At 39.9% G+C, this 22,514-nt stretch overlaps 1 long non-coding RNA gene and 1 pseudogene across 1 annotated transcript; one reads left to right on the plus strand and one right to left on the minus strand.

Annotated features, from left to right (window-relative positions):
* Positions 1-1,727: 1,727 nt before the first annotated feature.
* LOC127006850 (cleavage stimulation factor subunit 1-like) lies at positions 1,728-22,265 on the plus strand (annotated as a pseudogene).
* LOC127006819 (uncharacterized) lies at positions 5,929-8,202 on the minus strand. The gene is made up of 4 exons (XR_007759778.1): positions 8,089-8,202; positions 7,885-7,970; positions 7,329-7,488; positions 5,929-6,482 (listed from the first exon to the last, which is right to left on the minus strand). It is a non-coding gene; the product is annotated as an uncharacterized LOC127006819 (long non-coding RNA).
* Positions 22,266-22,514: the final 249 nt, after the last annotated feature.

Below are 22,514 nucleotides of genomic sequence, written 5' to 3' on the forward strand. Positions count from 1 at the left end.
AATCAGTTTTAAACTTTTCAATCACTGCCTGGTATGGAAAGCTTACCTGTAACCTACACATGTATTAATAGTTGTATAATCACACTCTGTCCTGCCTGGGGGTTGGGATGGCATGTTCCTCCCTTCTCCCTTGTTGTTTACCTGCAACAATAAACTATCAATCAAGATAAAAACAAGCTAGGAAGGATTGTTAAAAAGGTAGGAAAATTAGGTGCATAGACCATATCACTAGATAATCTTTATCAGACAGGTACGATGAAACAAGTAAACAGGATTATGAAAGATATAACTCATCCGCTACATAATTACTATACATATCTAAGATCTGGTGGAAGGTTAGCTCTGCCCATGCAGCGAACTGACAGGTACAGAAAGTCATTTGTACCTAAAAGCATTCTTCTCCTTAACCACCCATCATCACTATAACTTTTAGGTGTAAGTAGTCATGATAACTGTATATGATAGTTTGTGATAAAGGTAGAAATAACTTATTACTGCATGTATACAATTTTTATATGAATAGCCCAAGTAACGTTTTTAGTAATGTTTTTAATGTTTTTAAATGCTTTTTTTGCTTCATTGATTTTATTTATTTTTAATGTACAAATAACTACTAGGGAGCTCTTAAGCCAAAATGAATTTCATTTTGTATACAAAATTTAATGTATCACAATTTGACGAATAAAGTATCTATCTGTCTATCTATCTATCTATCTATCTGCACCTGGGCTAGTGGTCATCAAGGTATCGTACTCGACGCCTTGAACTGTATCAGCATTGCTCTAAATACCGATTCCGGCCCTCCAATGACGGGATTTATCTTTTTATTACCCTTACGATCCTAAAAAATAATTACTCATAGCTTCATGGCGCCAGGGAAGCATAAATAATTTTTTTGTTAAAGAAAGTGTCGTACGCTGGACATGACTACGTGTTTACAAATACTTATATGACCCTAATAAGCCATTAACACACCCGCCATTAGGTCACGGCAGGGATATAAGTGCCTCCTCTTGCAGGCGTTTTTGAGCGATAATTTGCACTAGCTATCGTCAAGTTGCCTTAGGATTTTGATTTTTTACGCCATTGTTACGATAGCTACAGTATTGTGCTTAGTCTCATTTTAAAGAGCGTCTATTTTTACGTATTTTAGTATGTAGGAATTAGTCATTACGGGCTTAATTTTATAGTTATCAAAGTATATATTCACTTAACTTCGCTCACTTGTCCCAGCCATAACGGAAAATTGTACCCCAAAGACTCAAAATTCACCTTGTTTAGGCCTCAGAAGCTCCCTCAGCCCCCTAAAAGCGTCTAATAAGTAATAAATAATAAATATCCTCCATTATAACCTATCTGGGGGTCATAGGGACATTAAAAAGACATAATTACTTAACGTAAACACATGCGCAGGGCGATGCTCACATATTTCAAGACCAAAAAGATTGAATAAGACATTAAATTCTAGCTATTTACGCATATTTACAAGCTAGTGGGCCTCACAGAAGGTTCAATAACTATCCCCATATATAATTACCCCCATACAGGCCTTACAATAGGTCTAAAAAAGTAATTATGGGGCTAAATAATGTAATTTCCTAGCTGGCATACGACCCCAAGGGCTAACTCTATGTACGTTTACCTAATAATTAACACGTCTAGAGGCTTCTAATGACTATTTTTCGTCTCTAATTATTTTCTTTGTAATGTTTGAACGTTTATTAGGCGTTTGAAGACGTCTGAAAAAAAAGGGGTGAGAAATAGGCGTTTAGGTAACTGTCCACAGACAACATGGCGGGGCACTGGTCGAGGTAGGAGAAAAAATGCTCTCGTATTTTTCTTATTTTCTCCTATTCTAAGGAATCTAGACGCCTACTGTGCTTACGTAAAGTTAGCTAGAAGATTAATTCACCCTTCCAAGTGGCTCAAGTGGAATTAGTCACGTCAAACACCGTCAAAATGGATATATAAAAAGGAGCCATTTTGAGTTTGAAGTGGTCTGAGTAATGGCTCAAAAAAATGTTCTTGTATATTCCCTATTTTCTCCTATTCTAGGGCCTCTAGACGCCTACTATGCCTACGAAATGTTAGCTAGAAGATTAATTCACCCTTCCAAGTGGCTCAAGTGGAATGTAACTACGTAAACCACCGTAAAAGTCTATATATAAGAAGACGCCATTTTGAGTTTGAGGTGGTTTTGACTGATGGCTCTCAAAAAATGTTCTTGTATATTCCCTATTTTCTCCTATTCTAGAGCCTCTAGACGCCTACTGGGCCTACGAAAAGTTACCTAGAAGATTAATTCACCCTTCCAAGTGGCTCAAGTGGAATGTAACTACGTAAAACACCGTAAAAATGGATATATAAGAAGGAGCCATTTTGAGTTTGAAGTGGTCTTAGTAATGGCTCAAAAACTGTTCTTGTATATTCCCTATTTTCTCCTATTTTAGAGCCTCTACACGCCTACTGGGCCTTCGAAAAGTTAGCTAGAAGATTAATTCACCCTTCCAAGTGGCTAAAGTGGACTGTAACTACGTAAACCACCGTAAAAGTCTATATATAAGAAGACACCATTTTGAGTTTGAGGTGGTCTGTGTGATGGCTCTCAAAAAATGTTCTTGTATATTCCCTATTTTCTCCTATTCTAGAGCCTCTTCACGCCTACTGTGCCCACGAAAAGTTAGCTAGAAGATTAATTCACCCTTCCAAGTGGCTAAAGTGGACTGTAGTTAAGTAGAAGACAGTGAAAAGGGGAAGAATGAATCCGTTTCTCTTTCTCTTCATCTCCCCCTGTTGATGTTCTTGGGGTCAGCCTTTGCAACGGCCCCCCTGCTTTTTTTGTTTTCTATTCTTTATCCTTGTTTTCCAAAGTTCACTCAGAGCTTTTTTCAATAAGTTTTTACCAATGGTGTCACTGAAGAGGAGTTATCCCAGCCAATTTTCTTTCTAAGGGTGATCAGATGTCTTATATTTCTGTGTTATTTCTTTTAGGTTTTCACAATACAGTAAAAAGTGATGAAGATTTTCCTTGTCAGTTTCACAGCCATCACACCGCACTGTGTCTCCTATAAATCTTCTTGTCATTTAAATTTAAAGTGTTTCTTCTGCATTTAAAAAAGTATTATGGAGGCATCTATGTTATCATGGAACTCTTCTTGCCGGGAGATCTGATAGAAGTATTCAAATGGGTCAAAGGTTACAACAAAGGCGTATATAAGTAAAGTACTGAGAATTAGCCAACAGCAGGATAGAACTCGCAGTAATGGATTTAAATTAAAAAAAAGTATAGATTTAGGAGAGATATAGGCAAGCTTTGGTTTAGAAATAGGGGGTTTTGATAGGTTAGGTTAGGTTAAGTTTAGGGTATCTTCAAACACATGATAGCCAGCACTTTACAGTATAAATCAATAAAGAATGACCTCACTTAGTTGTATAGAAAGTCTCATTACTAAGGAAACATATATGAATTTTCTGAGTCAAGACCTATAGTAACTGTTTGGGGTTTTGATAGGTTATGTTAGGTTAAATTTAGGGTATCTTCAAACACATGATAGCCAGCACTTTACAGTATAAATCAACAAAGAATGACCTCACTTAGTTTTATAGAAAGTCTCATTACTAAGGAAGCATATATGAATTTTCTGAGTCAAGACCTATAGTAACTGTTTGGGGTTTTGATAGGTTATGTTAGGTTGAGTTTAGGGTATCTTCAGACACATGATAGCCAGTACCTAATGGTATAAATCAACAAAGAATGACCTCACTTAGTTGTATAGAAAGTCTCATTACTAAGGAAGCATATATGAATTTTCTGAGTCAAGACCTATAGTAACTGTTTGGGGTTTTGATAGATTATGTTAGGTTAAGTTTAGGGTATCTTCAAACACATGATAGCCAGCACTTTACAGTATAAATCAACAAAGAATGACCTCACTTAGTTGTATAGAAAGTCTCATTACTAAGGAAGCATATATGAATTTTCTGAGTCAAGACCTATAGTAACTGTTTGGGGTTTTGATAGATTATGTTAGGTTAAGTTTAGGGTATCTTCAAACACATGATAGCCAGCACTTTACAGTATAAATCAACAAAGAATGACCTCACTTAGTTGTATAGAAAGTCTCATTACTAAGGAAGCATATATGAATTTTCTGAGTCAAGACCTATAGTAACTGTTTGGGGTTTTGATAGGTTATGTTAGGTTAAGTTTAGGGTATCTTCAAACACATGATAGCCAGCACTTTACAGTATAAATCAATAAAGAATGACCTCACTTAGTTGTATAGAAAGTCTCATTACTAAGGAAGCATATATGAATTTTCTGAGTCAAGACCTATAGTAACTGTTTGGGGTTTTGATAGGTTATGTTAGGTTAAGTTTAGGGTATCTTCAAACACATGATAGCCAGCACTTTACAGTATAAATCAATAAAGAATGACCTCACTTAGTTGTATAGAAAGTCTCATTACTTAGGAAGCATATATGAATTTTCTGAGTCAAGACCTATAGTAACTGTTTGGGGTTTTGATAGGTTATGTTAGGTTAAGTTTAGGGTATCTTCAAACACATGATAGCCAGCACCTAATGGTATAATTCAACAAAGAATGACCTCACTTAGTTGTATAGAAAGTCTCATTAATAAGGAAGCATATATGAATTTTCTGAGTCAAGACCTATAGTAACTGTTTGGGGTTGTGATAGGTTATGTTAGGTTGTTTAGGGTATCTTTAAACTCCCTTCCTTGTCCATTCCCTTGAGGTCAGTTCCAGCAGTATTTATTTAGCCAGAGAGCTTGTAATATGGCCATAGATAAGGGCTTGCTTGTGCTTGTAAATTGTATGCCTTTCATTTTTTCTTCCTTCTTTTCTGTTTAATCTCTTTCCCCTCCTCCTCTTCCTTATCTCTCTTCCTCTTCCTCCTCCTCTCCCTTCCTTCCTCCTCCTCCTCCTCCTGAGAGAGCCCGGGTTCGATTCCCAGGCAGAGTGGAAAAATTTGGGCGGCTTTTCCGATACCCTACACCCCTGTCCACCCAGCAGTGAATGGGTACCAGGTATTAATCGGGGGCTGTGTCCCGTCTCCTGGGGTCTGTTCCCTTCTCCTATAGTTCCTTCCCCTTCTGTCTCTCTCCGGCATATGACCACAGATGTTGTGTCCCGTCCCCAGCCAGCACTGGATGATGGGACCCACGTGGGTCTTTTGTGGGCTACTTTATGGGCCCCATGTGGGCTGCCCACATGGGGCCCAGATAAATTTGGCCACGGGATTCATGTGGGTTTCAGGTGGGCTGCCCAAGTGGGTTAAATGTGGGATATGGGTGGGATCCATATGGGTATTGCATGGGCATGCCATTGAATTTATGGGGATATCTTGCATATATTTGGTGCATTGCCACTGATAAAGGGCTTTTGACATAGTCACTGAAAAACAGAAAGCAGAGGCAGTCTTCAACATTATACGAGTATACCCATACCCCTGTCCTCCAATGAAACAGTGATGTTAGTATTTAAAAAGTACATACAGCATATCGAGAGTTTTCTCTGGCGTTCATTTTCTGTTGAATTGCCTAAAGCCCAATATCAACGGCCATACATATCTCAAAGTTATATGAATAATAATCAAACGATTCAACTTAACTTTATTTATTTATACATGCTTCAAAACTGAATGACTATTTTCTTCCACATTAACAAAACTCTTCAAAAACACAATATGATTTTGGAAGTAAAATGAAATTGACAGTGTTTATATTGTGACTGTCTGCTATAAAATTGTTCCATATATTTATGTCACAAAAAATATAAGCTTCTCAAATATACCGTGAATATTGTGAAACAAAATCTACTAATCAATAATATATAAACACAAGTAATACAGAATAATAGTAACAATAGTAGTAATAATAGTACTACGGCTTTTCTGCCGTAATACCCCTAGAGCCCCCTTTCCCAACCCTGGGGTCGTTAAGCATTTTTCCTGGGGTCCCCAAGACCTCAAAATATCAAACATGGTATTATTATATTATAACACATATACAACTAAACTAGTGAGGTCGCAGTCATGTCTAGAGGTGCATGATTGGGGTCGCCTGAAAAAAAAAAAACGTTGGGAACCACTGCCCTAGGGGGATGTTCCCGGAGGGAACGAGGCGTCAGAGCTATAGATAGATAGATAGATAAAAGTAATACAGAAAACAGAATTCCTTTGGCAGAAATACATCTCTACCTATATTCTGATTAGAATCATCTCTAACAAAGCCTTAATTCTAATTACTACATGTAAACAAAACTAAGGAACCTATATATTAAACTTCCTTTTCCATAAGATTTACACGTATAGGTATTCTAATTAGCAGACAATGTTGCACCAGTATCCCTTCACATGCAATTGCCACTGCGATCTCTTACCACCATCAACCACTTCGCCACTGCATGCTCCACATCTTCTCGTGCATTCTGACGTTTGTGAATTCTTTTTCACTTCTCCTAGAACCAGAAAAAAATACCTGAATTAAAGTTACTAATATATATTCCAAAACTTACATAAGTAAAATCAAACGACCAAAAAGACAAATAAGTTAGTAAGGTCTACTAGGGCTGAGGGTAAATATGGAGAATCACTACACGCCTCCAAAATACGATATTACGCCTCCATATTATAGTTAAGGGACGAAATACATGTCCCTTAACCATAATATGAAAGCAGAGTGCTAAAAGTAAAGATAAAGTCCTCAAAAGGAATAATATTCATGAAAGGGTAGCCTCCTATGGCAAAAATAGGTAGTACATTCATATATTCCATCCAGTAAAGGTAAGGGGGGTCCAGGGGGGATGCAGTCCCCCCTGCCAGATTGTAAAGTTTGGTTGGAGTAGCTTAAATATGCTTGTTGGGGGAAGGGGAGTAGTGAATATGCGACTTATTTTTGCAAGGAGGTATTATTCGTAACTCTGCCAGACTGCCGCCGCTGCCATAGGAGGCTACCCTTTCGTGAATATTACTCCTTTTGGGGACTTTTTCTTTACTTTTAAGTACCTGCGCCTTCATATTATGGTTAAGGGACATGTATTTCATCCCTTAACTATAATATGGAGGCGTAATATTGTATATTGAAGGCACGGAGTGATTCTCCATATTTACCAGGCTAAGTAGTGAATGCATGCTGTGACCTGTTTTACTGCTGTTTATGGCATCCCTAGAGATGATCCAGCTCTCCCACCTCTAGTTATGTTTTACTTTTTTCTGTTTTACTAAATCACAGTTAATAGACCTATGTGTGAGTGTTGACTTTAAAAATAGATAGATAGATAAGGAAATGTGAAAAAAATACTTACCCTAAACAGTCTCGAATAAGTTTGTGGGACCAAATGCCTTCTTGTTGTTCCTTCAAGACATGTTCAGTTTTGTGGCCAGTGTGTCACTTATTATGAACTTCATTACTCGCTTCACATATTCATCAGTGCGCCTCCCTCCAATCTCACCAAGAACATTCACCTGAAATCAACAAATAAGACCACAATTTAGCCTTTATTCTTTTTCTCTTTGTTCTTGCACTATGTATTTCATAATTTTCCATATCGTCCAGCCACTGGAACGACCTTGCAGGTGTTTCTACTCTGTAAAACACAGGCTGTTCTCAGAGATTTAAACCTTATATGCTATTACATTCATTAATATTCCTTCACATGTCCTTGTTACTCAAGACTTAGTATATTGACACAAGGTAATAATACTGTACCACCACCACAACACCACTACCACCATCACCACCAAAAACTACCACCACCACCACCTTGACCACCACCTTACCACTTCTATCTCTACACCACCACCTCTTTATATACTGCTATCACAACCGTGCGTAATGTACTTTCCACATATAATACATACCTATAGGCTGCGGCAGCGAAGTATTGAATCAGTGCCTCTTGGCACTTGTTGGGAGACAGGGCAGTGGCTGGGATGGCTTTGAAAATCTGCAAAGACAGCACTTTTTAACATTTCTTTCTTTACACGCTATGGAAGGCATCATATATTGCTATAACCATTGAAGAATATTCACAACATATTCAAGTGCAATATAAGACATCTCACCTTTGACTTGCTGTCACAGTAGCTTGATAATGTAGGTGGAAAATACGCAAACTGTTCCCGCCAGGCCCCAGCTCTTGCTCTTGCTGTACTGTGTTTACAGCAACCGCTGGGCCAAAATGAATGTCGACTTTTTAAGTCTCTGCTGGGTTATAATATAATGCATCTTCTAGTTCAACAATGAAAAATATTATTGCATAAAAAGAATGCACTTTTTTATCATATAAAAAAGTCACTGTCAATAACCATTACAAAATACTTAATAAAAAATATTTAAAGCAAGATAATATATAATTTTACAAATTGCGACAAGAAGAAATCATCTGATACGTCTGTAAACTATCTGTTGGCCTCATTTCAGTATTACTCAAACATTTCGGGAAAAAAACATTACGTAACGGTTATTTTGATTTTACGGCAAGGCAGTCCGCGAAAAATATCATTGCCATGCAGATTCGCTTACAGTCTTCACTAATTGCCTGTTTCTCTTGCCTACAAAAACAATTAAGCACTCGTACAGCCATTTCAGTTGTAATATACCATTGTGGGAAGCCCACATGGGTCCCATGTTGCACCCATATTCATCTGCCAGACAACATATAAATCTTAAAGGAATTGCCTCCAAGATAACTTTACAATAGTTCTGACAACACATATCATTGTTGGAGTATTAATGAAACAAATAATATATATGTGTGGGAAACCCACATAGGTCCCACGTTGTACCCATAAATCATTTGTCTGCCAAGTCACGTGTACATTTTTTAATAATTGTGTCTAGGTAAATTTTCTCGGTCGTTTAGACAATTTCCTGAGCTCTTATAGCACAAAAGAAAAATATTTACTTTTGTGGGAAACCCACCTGAGTCCCATATGAAACCCATGCATTTCCCCATCCCCTACCCATGCCCACCAATCCCACCAATACCCATGGAAATCCCATGTGGGCCCCATGTGTGTGTGCTTGCTGGGGAGAGATATAGGCAAGCTTTGGTTTAGTAATAGGGGGTTTTGATAGGTTATGTTAGGTTAAGTTTAGGGTATCTTCAAACACATGATAGCCAGCACTTTACAGTATAAATCAATAAAGAATGACCTCACTTAGTTGTATAGAAAGTCTCATTACTTAGGAAGCATATATGAATTTTCTGAGTCAAGACCTATAGTAACTGTTTGGGGTTTTGATAGGTTATGTTAGGTTAAGTTTAGGGTATCTTCAAACACATGATAGCCAGCACTTTACAGTATAAATCAACAAAGAATGACCTCACTTAATTGTATAGAAAGTCTCATTACTAAGGAAGCATATATGAATTTCTGAGTCAAGACCTATAGTAACTGTTTGGGGTTTTGATAGGTTATGTTAGGTTGTTTAGGGTATCTTTAAACTCCCTTCCTTGTCCATTCCCTTGAGGTCAGTTCCAGCAGTATTTATTTAGCCAGAGAGCTTGTAATATGGTAGGGTTGCACCGATAAGCAATTTGGCCGATTACCGATTAATCGGTAACCAATAATCGGCCGATACCGATTAATCGGCCGATTATTTATAAATTGTAAATGTGATTAATCTTCACTAATTACTGGACACTGGTACCACAAAGTTAAAGACATACCGTAACCCACATGTTTACAACTTTGTTTACTGCCCAACTGCCATCTGCATGGAGAACAAATACGTCTAGTAATTTGTTACTTATAATTTAGCCTTGCTTTGTGGAAACATCCTGATTTTAATATGTTAGAATTTGCCAGTTTTCTCGTTCTTGTGGTGATCCTAGATGCTACTAGAAATGGTAGTGTACAGAAAGTTTATCAATCTCTCAAGTTTTCTACTAATTTACTGTCCTATGCACGGCAGGCATGGTGAAGGATGTTACCCAATTAATGTTTTTACATTACAATTTAAGAGTGTTTAACGTCAAGTGCTGAGTCTAGTTCCATACTTTTCATGATATATTACAATAACTTACTTCCATATGCACGGCAGGCTTGGTGAAGGACATTACTCAGTTACTGTGCTAAGCAAGTTGAAATAGGCATATAATATTTCTTGGTTGTAATATAAAGTAATATGTTGATTTTTTTTTCTAGTTTCAAAGTTGAAGCAAATACCAGTACTTCAGTTCATATCATAATTTTATATATCAATTTGAATTACATAATATACATTTGCATAGGGACTTGTTGGAAATAAATGCTGTGGAAAGGTATTAGAGTTTTGGTAACATCACCATCCTTACATTAACATTATTAGTATTGTGTTATGTACACTGTACTATAAAAGAGAGAAAAAATAATAATCGGCCCCGATTAATCGGTCAAAAGACCGATTACCGATTAATCGGCAAAGTGGCCGATTAGGCCGATTACCGATTACTTACCGATTAATCGGTGCAACCCTATAATATGGCCATAGATAAAGGCTTGCTTGTGCTTGTAAATTGTATGCCTTTCATTTTTTCTTCCCTCTTTTCTGTTTAATCTCTTTCCCCTCCTCCTCTTCCTTATCTCTCTTCCTCTTCCTCCTCCTCCTCCTCCTCCTCCTCCTCCTCCTGAGAGAGCCCGGGTTCGATTCCCAGGCAGAGTGGAAAAATTTGGGCGGCTTTTCCGATACCCTACGCCCCTGTCCACCCAGCAGTGAATGGGTACTAGGTATTAATCGGAGTTGTGTCCCGTCTCCTGGGGTCTGTTCCCTTCTCCTATAGTTCCTTCCCCTTCTGTCTCTCTCCGGCATATGACCACAGATGTTGTGTCCCGTCTCCTGGGGTCTGTTCCCTTCTCCTATAGTTCCTTCCCCTTCTGTCTCTCTCCGGCATATGACCACAGATGTTGTGTCCCGTCTCCTGGGGTCTGTTCCCTTCTCCTATAGTTCCTTCCCCTTCTGTCTCTCTCCGGCATATGACCACAGATGTTGTGTCCCGTCTCCTGGGGTCTGTTCCCTTCTCCTATGATTCCTTCCCCTCCTGTCCCTCTCCGGCATATGACCACAGATGTTGTGTCCCGTCTCCTGGGGTCTGTTCCCTTCTCTTATAATTCCTTCCCCATCTGTCTCTCTCTGGCATATGACCACAAATGTTGTGTCCCGTCTCCTGGGGTCTGTTCCCTTCTTCTATAATTCCTTCCCCTTCTGTCTCTCTCCGGCATATGACCACAGATGTTGTGTCCCGTCTCCTGGGGTCTGTTCCCTTCTCCTATAATTCCTTCCCCTCCTGTCTCTCTCTGGCATGTGACCACATCAGCTATTTCTAAAGGTCAAAGATTGGGTCAGTCGGGTTCTAATGAGTGTTTCTTTAGGTTCATGGTACAGAAGAAGGGTCAAACTGCCACCAGGGTCATAAAGCTACTGTGGGAAATTCCCAAAACTCCTACATAAGCCTTGTCAAATAGGTGAATTTGGACAACAAAATGTTTAGTAATACTGCCCAAGGGTCTTCAGGCCACTCCTGAGCCACCTTGGAGACAGTTTGGGATACTTTTTGCTTGTCTGTGGCCTTGTCACCACAGCTACCACTAACTACTTGCCTCACACTCACAAAACACACAAACTGGAGTTCAAATTCACCGCAGAGATGCAAAACAAACTCCCTGCTCCAAGAGAAACGAGGATGAACGGGAAGCTGATTATGCTTGGTTTTATTCTTTTCTTTTAGTCTTTTCACAAGTTTTTTGTCTTTAGTTTCTTCTGGTGCCAGTCACCAATACATTGGCAAATGTATTTCCTCAGTCTCTGTTTTCAGAATATATTTTTTTTAGTGCCAAAGGCAGTATTGATATTATTATATTTACATCCCCTGTTTGCCGCAGCCAGCTGTTCTACGATGGCCATCAGAACTTCGCACAGGAGCTGGCCGTCATTGTGGACCAAGAAGCCATGGCCGTCTCCCCTTCAGACCGGCTCATGAACATAATCACCATTGGACTGCAGCACGAACATGGTATAGTGGCTTGTGATTATCAAGTCTAGCACTGATGCATTAGGGAGCCAAATACTGCAAGATAACATAGCAGAGAGAGAGAGAGAGAGAGAGAGAGAATGTGTGTTTGAGTTTCTTCATGTAAAATAAATGTTTGAAAGGATACATTTTATTGAGGCTTATGCATATGTATGATATATCACTCTAAACTACTCCATTATGCAAGCACTTATACTAATTGAACATAGATTAGATTAGCTCTAATAAATAAGTCTGTGCACTATAATGGTATCTAAACATCATACTAGGTACAATACAGTCGAGGCCAATCCTTTGACATTGTAGGACTGACACCCTGAAACAGTGATCCAAAAAATACAAACTCAGTCTGCAAATCTGTTATCTGCATCACCTGGCCTCTGAGCTTCCCTCTGCCCCCTGTCCATGGCATTGAGCAAGGGCCTGAGAGTGTATTAAGGCCACTGCCCATTTCCTTGAGCTGGTGAAAGACATTTTCTTACATATATTTTGTTCCTGAATTGTGTAGTTGATTGATTTTATATTTTCTTCCCTCTTTTTTTTTTCATTTCAGTTCAGGATTTCAGTTTGTGTGTATCACCAAGTATCTTACTGTACAAAGCTACTGGAAAGGTGCAAACAAACTGACAAAAACACCCTTATTACATCACCCCTTTTATCCCCCAGAGGTGGAGCGCCTGGAGTACACGCTGGGGCCCGGCCTCGACTTGGAGTACGAAACGGAACCCCAGACCAGCGCCCCCGAGCCAGCCATGTATGAGACCGCCTATGTCACCTCCCACAAGGACAAGTGTCGTGCTGCAGCCTTCTCCATGGACGGGAGTTTAGTGGCCACGGGGAGTGTGGACGCCTCTATAAAGGTAGTGTGCTGAGTTTGAGTAGTCATTTCAAACACACCACTTCATATAGTGGGCCGTATTACTAAACATTTCGTCGCCAAAGTTCACATATTTGACAAGGCTTTCATAGGAGTTTTGGGCATTTCCAGAAGTAGTTTTATGACCCTGGTGGTTGTTTGACCCTCTTCTTTTGAACCTAAAGAAACACTCATTAGATCTCGATTGATCCCCTCTTTGACCTTTAGAAATAGTTGGTGTGAAAAGTGAAAATGTCTTATAATACCAACCAGTATGTATATATATATATATATATATATATATATATATATATATATATATATATATATATATATATATATATATATATATATATAAAAAGTCAATCCCGTCAAAGCTAGTAGGTTCAGCTGAGGCATAAATTCAACTCCTAGTAAGACATGTAAGGTATGTCAACACTTTATACTCACAGATACTCACAGATGACTTCTGGAAGAGGCCCCTTCAGGCCTGTGACTCCAGTTCCAAACTTACTATATCCTGGTCTGGGTGCCGGACGCGCTGGCCAGCTTCAATACTTGCTCTGTAATCGTATTTTATACTTTGTCCTTTCCATATTTTATCCAGTTTCTTTTCAAAACTTATAACAGACTCTGCATTCACCACTTCTTCCGGCAGACTATTCCAAGTATTTACCACTCTGTTACAGAAAGCATATTTCCTCTTGTCCAACCTTGACCTGCTCTTGTACAACTTTTTACTGTGTCCTCTTGTTCCTGCATCTACACTCATGGTAAATAAGTCCCCACATACTTCTCCATCATATATTCTGCTTAATATTTTGTAAGTTTCAATCATATCTCCTCGTACTCTTCTATATGCCAGTGTTGGTAAATCAAGTTTAATCAGTCTTTCCTCATATGTCATGTTCTTAAGTGTTGGGATTTGTTTGGTGGCTCTTCTCTGGACATTTTCAATAGTTTCGATGTCTTTCTTTTTAAAAGGGCACCATACTTGATTTGCGTATTCAAGGTGAGGGCGTACCATTGCAGTAAACAAGGCCTTGAACTTTGACTCATCCAAAGTTATAAATGTTCTCCTAATAATTCCCACAATCTTGTTTGCCTTGTTTACTTTTTCAGCCAGGTGTTCATCAAAACTCAAATTATTGTCAATTATTACTCCTAAATCCTTTTCATGTTTAACCTCCCGTAATTCTTCTTCCATTTTGTATATAAAACTCTCTTCCTGAGCACTTCCGATTTTCATGACACAACACTTTTGGGGGTGAAACCTTAACAACCATTTCTTAGACCAACTTTCCATTCTCAGTAAGTCTTCTTGCAATGCCTCACAGTCTTCCTTATTCTTAATTTCCTTAAACAATTTGGTGTCATCTGTGTACAAAAATACACTGCTGTTATGGATTTCTTCTACCAGGTCATTCACATATATCACGAACAAGAGTGGACCCAAAACTGATCCCTGAGGCACGCCACTTATAACTTCTTTCATTTCTGACCTCTCCCCATTCACAATGACCCGTTGTTTCCTACCACACAAAAATGATTTCATCCAGTCAAGTAGTTCTCCAGTAATATTATAACTCCTGAGTTTTTCAAGCAACCGTCTATGGGGGACTGTATCGAAGGCTTTCCTTAAATCACAATAAGCCACATCCACTGCACATCCTTTATCAACAGACTCGGTCCACATATCCAACACTTGAATCAGCTGTAGTACGGTAGACCTCCCTGGTAAGAAGCCATACTGTCTTTTGCTAAATAATTTATTACTCTCCATGTGTTTCATAATGTTTTCCTTCACGATGGTTTCCATAACCTTACTTAATACACTAGTAAGACTCACAGGTCTGTAATTGCTTGGATCACTCTTATCCCCTTTCTTAAATATTGCTGTAATATTAGCAATTTTCCACTCCCAGGGAACTTGACGCATTTTCATGGAATTTGTGAAGATAATCCATAATGGTTCCACAAGCACGTCAGCAACCTCCAACATAACCCTAGGGTGTAGTCCATCTGGTCCGGGGGATTTATTTCTCTTTAACTTTTTCAATGTTTTTAGTACATCATTCCTTGATATCTCCATAGTTGACAACTGTGGGGTTTGTCTCACTTCCAATTCTGGCACTGCTCCTGGTGGTTCAATTGTAAATACTGATGAAAAAATTCTCCCAACTCATCGGCTTTCTCCTTGTCACTTTCTGTCTTTTTATTTTGGTCACCTCCCTTATATAATTCTGTAATCCCAGATACTGTCTTTGTCTTGGAGTTAACATACTTCCAGAAAATTTTTGGATTGTGTTTTACATTTTGTGCTATTGTTTGTTCCTTCAATTTAACTCCTTTCCTTGTTTCTTTCCTAACCTGATTATTTAAATGTCTGTACTCACTTAAAACTCTCTGATATTCCTCATTTCCACTGTTATTTCTTTCTGACAATTTCTTCAATCTTTCCCATTGCCTTTGCTTTTTCTTAATCTTCGCCCTAAGTTTTCTGTTCATGGGTAAATCACTGTTTACGTTTTTCCTTGTTTCCCTTTCTTTAAACACTCTGCATGGTATGCATTCTCTGATAACTTCTTGCATTTTAGTTGTAAATCTATTCCACATGTCATCTATACTTCCAGTATTCAAGTATACTTTCCAGTCTATACTTAGCTTCTCCTTCATTCTTAAGTAATTTCCCCTTTCATATAAGTACACATTCTTCTTTGTCTTCCTTATCTGTGGTTCTATATCACAATGAAAAATTATACTACTATGGTCACTTTTGCCGAGTGGGCTGGTTACCTCAATCTCCTCTACTCTCAGGTCATCATCAGTAAACACAAGGTCAAGCACATTCCCTTTGTCGTTTCCTCTACATCTTGTTATGTCTTTTACATGTTGCACTAAGAAACAATCTCTTATTCTTTCTATAAAACTGTGACTATACTGATCTCCATTTGATACTGTGCAAGTTGTCCAGTTTATATTAGGCAAGTTAAAATCCCCTATAACTATTTTATGATTCATTCGTTGGTCAGCAATTTCTTGTAACAGATCCAATAATCTATTATCGTTCACACTGGTGCTGTTTGGACTCCTGTATACAGCCGTGAGCAATATGTCCTCTTTACCTTTTATATTAATTTTTATATATTCACAAAAATCACCACCCTTCTCAATACTGTAGCACACCCCATGCCTCACATATAACAGCAAACCTCTCCCACAGCTTTCTTCGGATATATTTTCCCCTGACACCTCATATCCCTCAATGTTGAACTCCACAATACTCCTTTCATATCTATAGTTCTTTGGCTTCACCTCAAGTATTACTATCACATGGGGTTTCACTTCCATATCTTCTATTCTTTCCTCAAGTTCATTCACTTTGTCTCTTGTAAATGTATCAACATTACTAAACATCACACATATTTTATTTTGACACTTCATCTTTTCCCCATTCTGCCTCAAGTTTGCTGGATATTTCCTTCTTACTTTCTCCTCACACACAACAGGTACCTTTTCCATGGCTTTCCTCTCACCACATAAAAATTTCCAGTGTCCTTCTCCTCATCACTCTTTTCTTTGGCCTGTTTCCTTAGTTCTTTCTCTCTCACGTTCCTCCCTTGTCATATCATGGTACACTACCACATTCCTGAATAAAGGTTCCTTAGCATTTCTTAGTTTATACAAGTTCCTCATGATCCTCATTTTCATTCCTTCCTTTAATGTCACAATCATTGGTCTTGACTTTCTTTCTGGTGCACTGTTCTCACCTCCTTCATTACTTGCGGGCTGAGGCACCATACCTATCCTCCGTAATTCCACAACGTCACTATCAAAACAATTTAGGTCCAACTCTCCACAAAACTCTTTAAACATTAGCTTATCATGTCTCATCTTGTCTTCTCTATCCTCCATATTAAACCCACTTATCATGACTTCCGGCATTCTGTGAAGAATTATATTATTCTCTCTACGGAGAATGTCCTTAACTTGTTCCACTGCCTCCTCTGCAATCCCACTTTTGCCTGCTTTTGTAGTACTTTGTGAGTTGTAAGTATTCTGAGTTTCCATCACATAATCCTTGCAAGATTTTACTAAATCATCCTTTACCTCATTGTAAATTTTCTCCTTAGCTTCTTCAATTAGATTACCTTTTATCATCTCCGTCAGTCATTACTAATCCACTGCCTTTCCCAACAGTCTCCACCACTTGTCTCCCTCCTGCTCTGGTTGATGCTGTGACTTATCTCTTGGCCAGGGATGGAGTAGTTATTATTATGCCTAGGAAATGCCAAGTCCAGAGGAATTACAGCAAGTGTTATCTTTACAGTGCGTTAATGGAGCCGACTTTTTAGAAGGGGATCTGTCTCATAAGCAAAGGGGGTGGACTAAGTGAACTATAATAACACATATGAAACTGCTGCTCCTGAAGAAAGATGCCAAAATGAGACTATCAAATCTAGTTCTTGAGGTGTCTTGATGCTAACTTTTATTCTTTCTGTTAATTACTATGCCACTCTTACTTTCTTTTTTTATTGATATTTCTCTGTTTTCTTCAGGAGCAGCATTTTTGCATGGATTATTTTCACTTAGTCCATCTCTGCTACTTATAAAAAGATCCCCTTCTAAAGTCAGCCACAACAACACTATGTAGAAATTGCACTTACTCTAATTCCCCTGGACTGTGATCTCCCTAGGCATAGTTAGTAATAATAATGATAACAAGCATAACAGTAACGGTTTTACCCTCTCCTTTCATTCTTTCAGATCTTGAACGTGACCCTGATGCAGTGGAGCTCCATCCAGATGCTGTGGTTGGTCACCCAGTCATCCGCACGCTGTATGACCACCTGGATGAGATCACTTGCCTTGAGTTCCACCCGAGGGAGCAAATCCTGATATCTGGCAGCCGGGACACCAATATCAAAATGTTTGACTTTAGTAAGACATCCGCCAAGAGGGCCTTCAAGACTCTTAACGGTAAGATTTTGTGTGTTATCAACAGATTTCTTTATAAAAACTACATGGGAAACATTTCAGCCTCTCATGGCCTCCTCCTCCTCCTCCTCCTTCTCCTCCTCCTCCTCCTCTTCATCATCATCATCATTATTAGGCACTTCAGTCCACTGCAGGATTTTTCTTCCATCTTTCCTATTTTTACATCCATTCATCCATTCAATAAACTTCCCATTCATCCATTCACCCATTCATATATCCATCCATGTACCTATTCATTCATCCTTCCACCTTTCCACATATCCATCCACCCATTCATTCATACATTTTTCCATTCTTCCTTGTTTTCATACATCCATCCATTCAAAGAGACATCTATCCAATCAGTAAATTTTCCATTCACTCATTCATTCATACATCCATCTAGTTTAACATCAATCATTCACCCATCCACCCATCCATCACAGTCCTCTCCACCGCAGGACGCAGAACAGGTGACCAGTATGTCCATTCACCCCAGTGGAGACTTCTTGGCCGTCACCACCGAGGGGCCAGTGGCGAGGTTTTACGACATCAACACGTGCCAGTGCTACGTGTGTCCCTACCCCCGGGAGCACCATGCTGGGCCCCTCACCAGCGTGCGCTACTCTGCCGACACCCGTGTGTGTGCCAGCGCCTCCAAGGACGGGGACATCAAAATCTGGGATGGGGTGTCGGGCCGCTGTGTGCAAACCTTCACCAAGTGCCACGACGGGGCTTAGGTCTGCTCCGTGCTCTACTCTCGGAATGGCAAGGTGAGGGCTGTTGTGCTGCGAGGTGCTGGGAAGGAGAGTGGTACTGTTGGTGTGTGCAGGATTGTACACAAATGTTGAGGCATATGGCTGAGATCTTGTGGACAGATGGGATGTCCAGTGAGGAGGTGGCAAGATGTGGATTGGAGGAGTTGAGTGTTGTCCTGAGAGTAAGGAGATGGAGGAAATTTGGGCACATGAAAAGGAGGGAGGATGGTAAGGCACTGGGGTGAGTGTCAGGTCATGGCCCACCAGGCAGGCCAAGGAAGACATGGAGGCAGTGTGTTTAAGAACATTTGGCAGCATTAGGCACTGGAGAGGCTGAGGCAATGGATAGTAATAGTTGGAAGTGTATGTTGACCGTCTAACTTCATGAGAGATTATGGAAAAACCTGACATTAAACAGATGATGATGATGATACAGGACTGTGGAGGTAATATATCAGCCTCCTAGTGACTCAGCATTTGGTTTAGTTTGTTAAGTTGTGGACACCCTACTTTGAACTTATGGCTCAGTAGCCTCTTCTTGCTTGCCAAGTCGCATGCTGCAGAAGGGGAATGGAGGCTGAGGAAGGCAAAGACGGGAGTGGGAGACGAACTGGTGAGGGAGAAGAGAAGACTTGCATTGCATAGAGGGGCTGCTGCCATGTTAAGAGTTTGGAGTAAGGTAGACTGATGATTTTGACAGTAACTGTTGACTCTGAGGCAAGTGCATTGTGAGTCTTTGATGTTCTTCCCATTTGGCTGAAGTGCTGCAGTAATCTTTCTACTATTTCCTTAGAAACCTTTCAGCTCCCTGGTAATGGGCATAGATACACTGATGCCTACTGTCACCCTAACAATACTTATTATCCTTGGGGCTGGACTTCATAGTGATCAAGTTTACCGTTGTTTTAAAGTTTTCAGTGGTTCAGTTATGGTCACTAGTTTTCTTCCAGTGACTTCAAGGCTTTCATGAATGAATGATCAAGATACCTCATGTTTAAATCATTTCTTTTGGTGAGGGTGCTGGACTTGTCTTTGTGGGAATGACATTTTGCAGATTAGTTTCTTTGTCAAGCCCTTGGTTTCACTGCCTATTTGTAGAAATGCCATGAATAATGAAAAATTAATAAGAAAAATACTGATAGTCACCCCTTTTTCCCAGTACATCCTGTCGTCGGGTCTGGACAGCATTGTCAAGTTGTGGGAGCTGTCAACAGGCCGATGCCTCATTGCCTACACTGATGCCAGCTCAGTGGGTGAGTGTGGACCACCAACCACCTGCTTATCTAGTCCAGGCCAACCTTCAGTAAACCCTCTGTTTGCCTCCACCAGATATTTTGCTCCTCGGGGGACCACAAACTTGGTGGTCCCCCAGTTAGCACCCCACCTGGAGCACAGTCCATGCCATAGTCAATCATTTTTTTGATGCAGCAACACCTTGTTCAACACAGTTTGCATACCACATAATAAAAGTCCAATTCTTCATCATCATCATTTCATCGACACCTGCTTCTAGGAGCTCCCACCAGGGGATGGCCACGGCAGAAGAGCTTCCAACTTTCTCTATCCAGACACTCCCTCCTTGCCTGCTCAAAGTTTCTCAAAGATCTTTCCCCGTCTCCCTAACATACTCTTGCACCCTATCCCTCCATTTCACTGGAGGTCATCCTCTAGCATTCCCTCCCTCTATCTCACTCACATACACCCTTCTGGTCATCTTACTCTCCTCCATTCGCTCCATGTGGCCAAACCACTTAAAAGTCTGTCGCTTCACTTCTTCCACCACTCCACACTTCTTCCCTTCACTCCTGTGACACATTCCAAAAGACTTGTACACACTTTCATTACTCATTCCATCCATTCTACTCACACCACAAGCACTCCTCAAATGACTCATTTCCACTGCCTGCACTCTAGACCTCAGACTTTCATTCCAGGCCCACGTTTCACTTGCATATGTGAGGGTTGGTACTATTATTGTATTTCTCAAATCCCTCTTTACCTACATGCTCACATTTCTGCCATTCATGATTCGTCCCGAAGACCCTATCACCCTTCTTCCTTGCAATGCCCTTTCTCTTTTCTCTCCCTCTGTACCACCATGCTTACACATAACTGATCCAAGGTACTTAAACTCATTGATCTCCTCCATTTCTTCACCATTCAAAATTATTTTGCATTCTTTTTCACATTCAATTCCCACTCTATATGGGCATACAAAATCTACAACCTCACTTCTACTTCGCTCACAAACCATCACTTTACTTTTGTTGACATTTACTTTCAGCTTTCTCCTGTTACAGACACTATCAAAAACACTGACTAAATTTTGTAGGTCACTTTAATTTTCTGCAATGAGCACCGTGTCATCAGCAAACAGTATCAAATTCAGCACCCACTTCCTTCCCTCATCAAACATTCTTACTCCAACTTCTCCAACTTTGCCCTCTATTTCTCTAATAACACCATCCACATAAATATTGAATAACCATCTTAGGCTCAAGTTTAGGGGATTGACTTTCACATGCATTCTTTTCTAGAATGGTAAATGTATTGCCCAACTAAACATATAACTTTGTGGGATTGATTTTAAGATAAGATAAAGTTTTGCATGCAAGAAGCCATTTTTTCTTACCCCTTGTTCCTCAGGCTGGCAGGAGCACAGCGCACACGCCATGTTCAGCCACACCGAAGACTTTGTCATGTTCCCGGACGAGGCCACCACCTCCCTCTGTGCCTGGGACGCTCGCAACGCCCAGAGGAAGAACCTGCTGTCCCTCGGTGAGTCATGGGTGTTTGAGGGTCAGGTAGGGAGCTGACGGAACGGTCTCACTTTCACCTGGGCACTCAGGGTTGATAAGCTTAACATCATCCTTCTTCCTATGTAAGTGTTCTGACCATGGGCCATTATACCTTTATTTAAGCTTTTGAGTGTGTAAGATTAGTTGTAGTATTGCATAAGTTGCCATAATGGTGGAGGAATGCTGTGCAGAGGCCTCTTCTTTTCAAAGTTAGGAAGCAGGCCAAGGGTAATTTTAAAGAGCATGCTCATTGAATTGAATTTCAGGAAGTTGGATAACACTAAAATCAGTTTTAGTAGAATATCTCCAGTTAGTTCCCCGATGATGGAATATATCAGCAGCTAAGGTGTACAAGGTAGGGTTAGGTCTTGAGGGGTCTCATAGTCCATTGTCTCACTGTCTTACCCTCTCCCCAGGTCACAATGGCCCTGTGCGACACATGGTCCACTCACCCTGCTCGCCGGCCTTCATCACCTGCTCAGATGACTACCGGGCAAGGTTCTGGTACCGCAGGAATGTCCACTGAAACCCTTCAACAAGACTTTGCTGAGGGTCAAGGGAAGGGCCTTTTATCCAATTTTTGTTTTATAACAATACAGTTGGGTGTTTCAGTTTGTACGCACCTTGTAATTAGTACTCATGTAAAAAATAAAGGTACCTTGGAAAAGTAAGCGGAATTAAAAATAGGAATGATTGTCAAAGTGAAGAATGATTATCAATCTGTATTTTGACAGCATTAGATACTCAATCTTTCTTATGCTTGTCTAGTGAAAAATAATAATAAGAAGAAGAGAGAGAATGTTATGAGCTATGATGAAATATCTGGAGGTGTGAGAACTTCAATTCTTTCTTTAATTCCTACTAGATATATTATTAAGTCCGTCTTAGAAAATTAAGTAAGAAGTCAAGATAAAAGATACAGGTAAGGATGAGAGAGCCATATCCTCCACAGGAATGTCAAAATATATTAGTTCCCCCATGTTTAAAAAGAGAGAGAGAGTGTGTGTGTGTGTGTGTGTGTGTGTGTGTGAGAGAGAGAGAGAGATTTACATAGAAAATCAGACCACACAGACCCCATGGTCCAGAC

The sequence above is a fragment of the Eriocheir sinensis genome, chromosome 33, assembly GCF_024679095.1.
Source record: "Eriocheir sinensis breed Jianghai 21 chromosome 33, ASM2467909v1, whole genome shotgun sequence".
NCBI lineage: Eukaryota > Metazoa > Arthropoda > Malacostraca > Decapoda > Varunidae > Eriocheir > Eriocheir sinensis.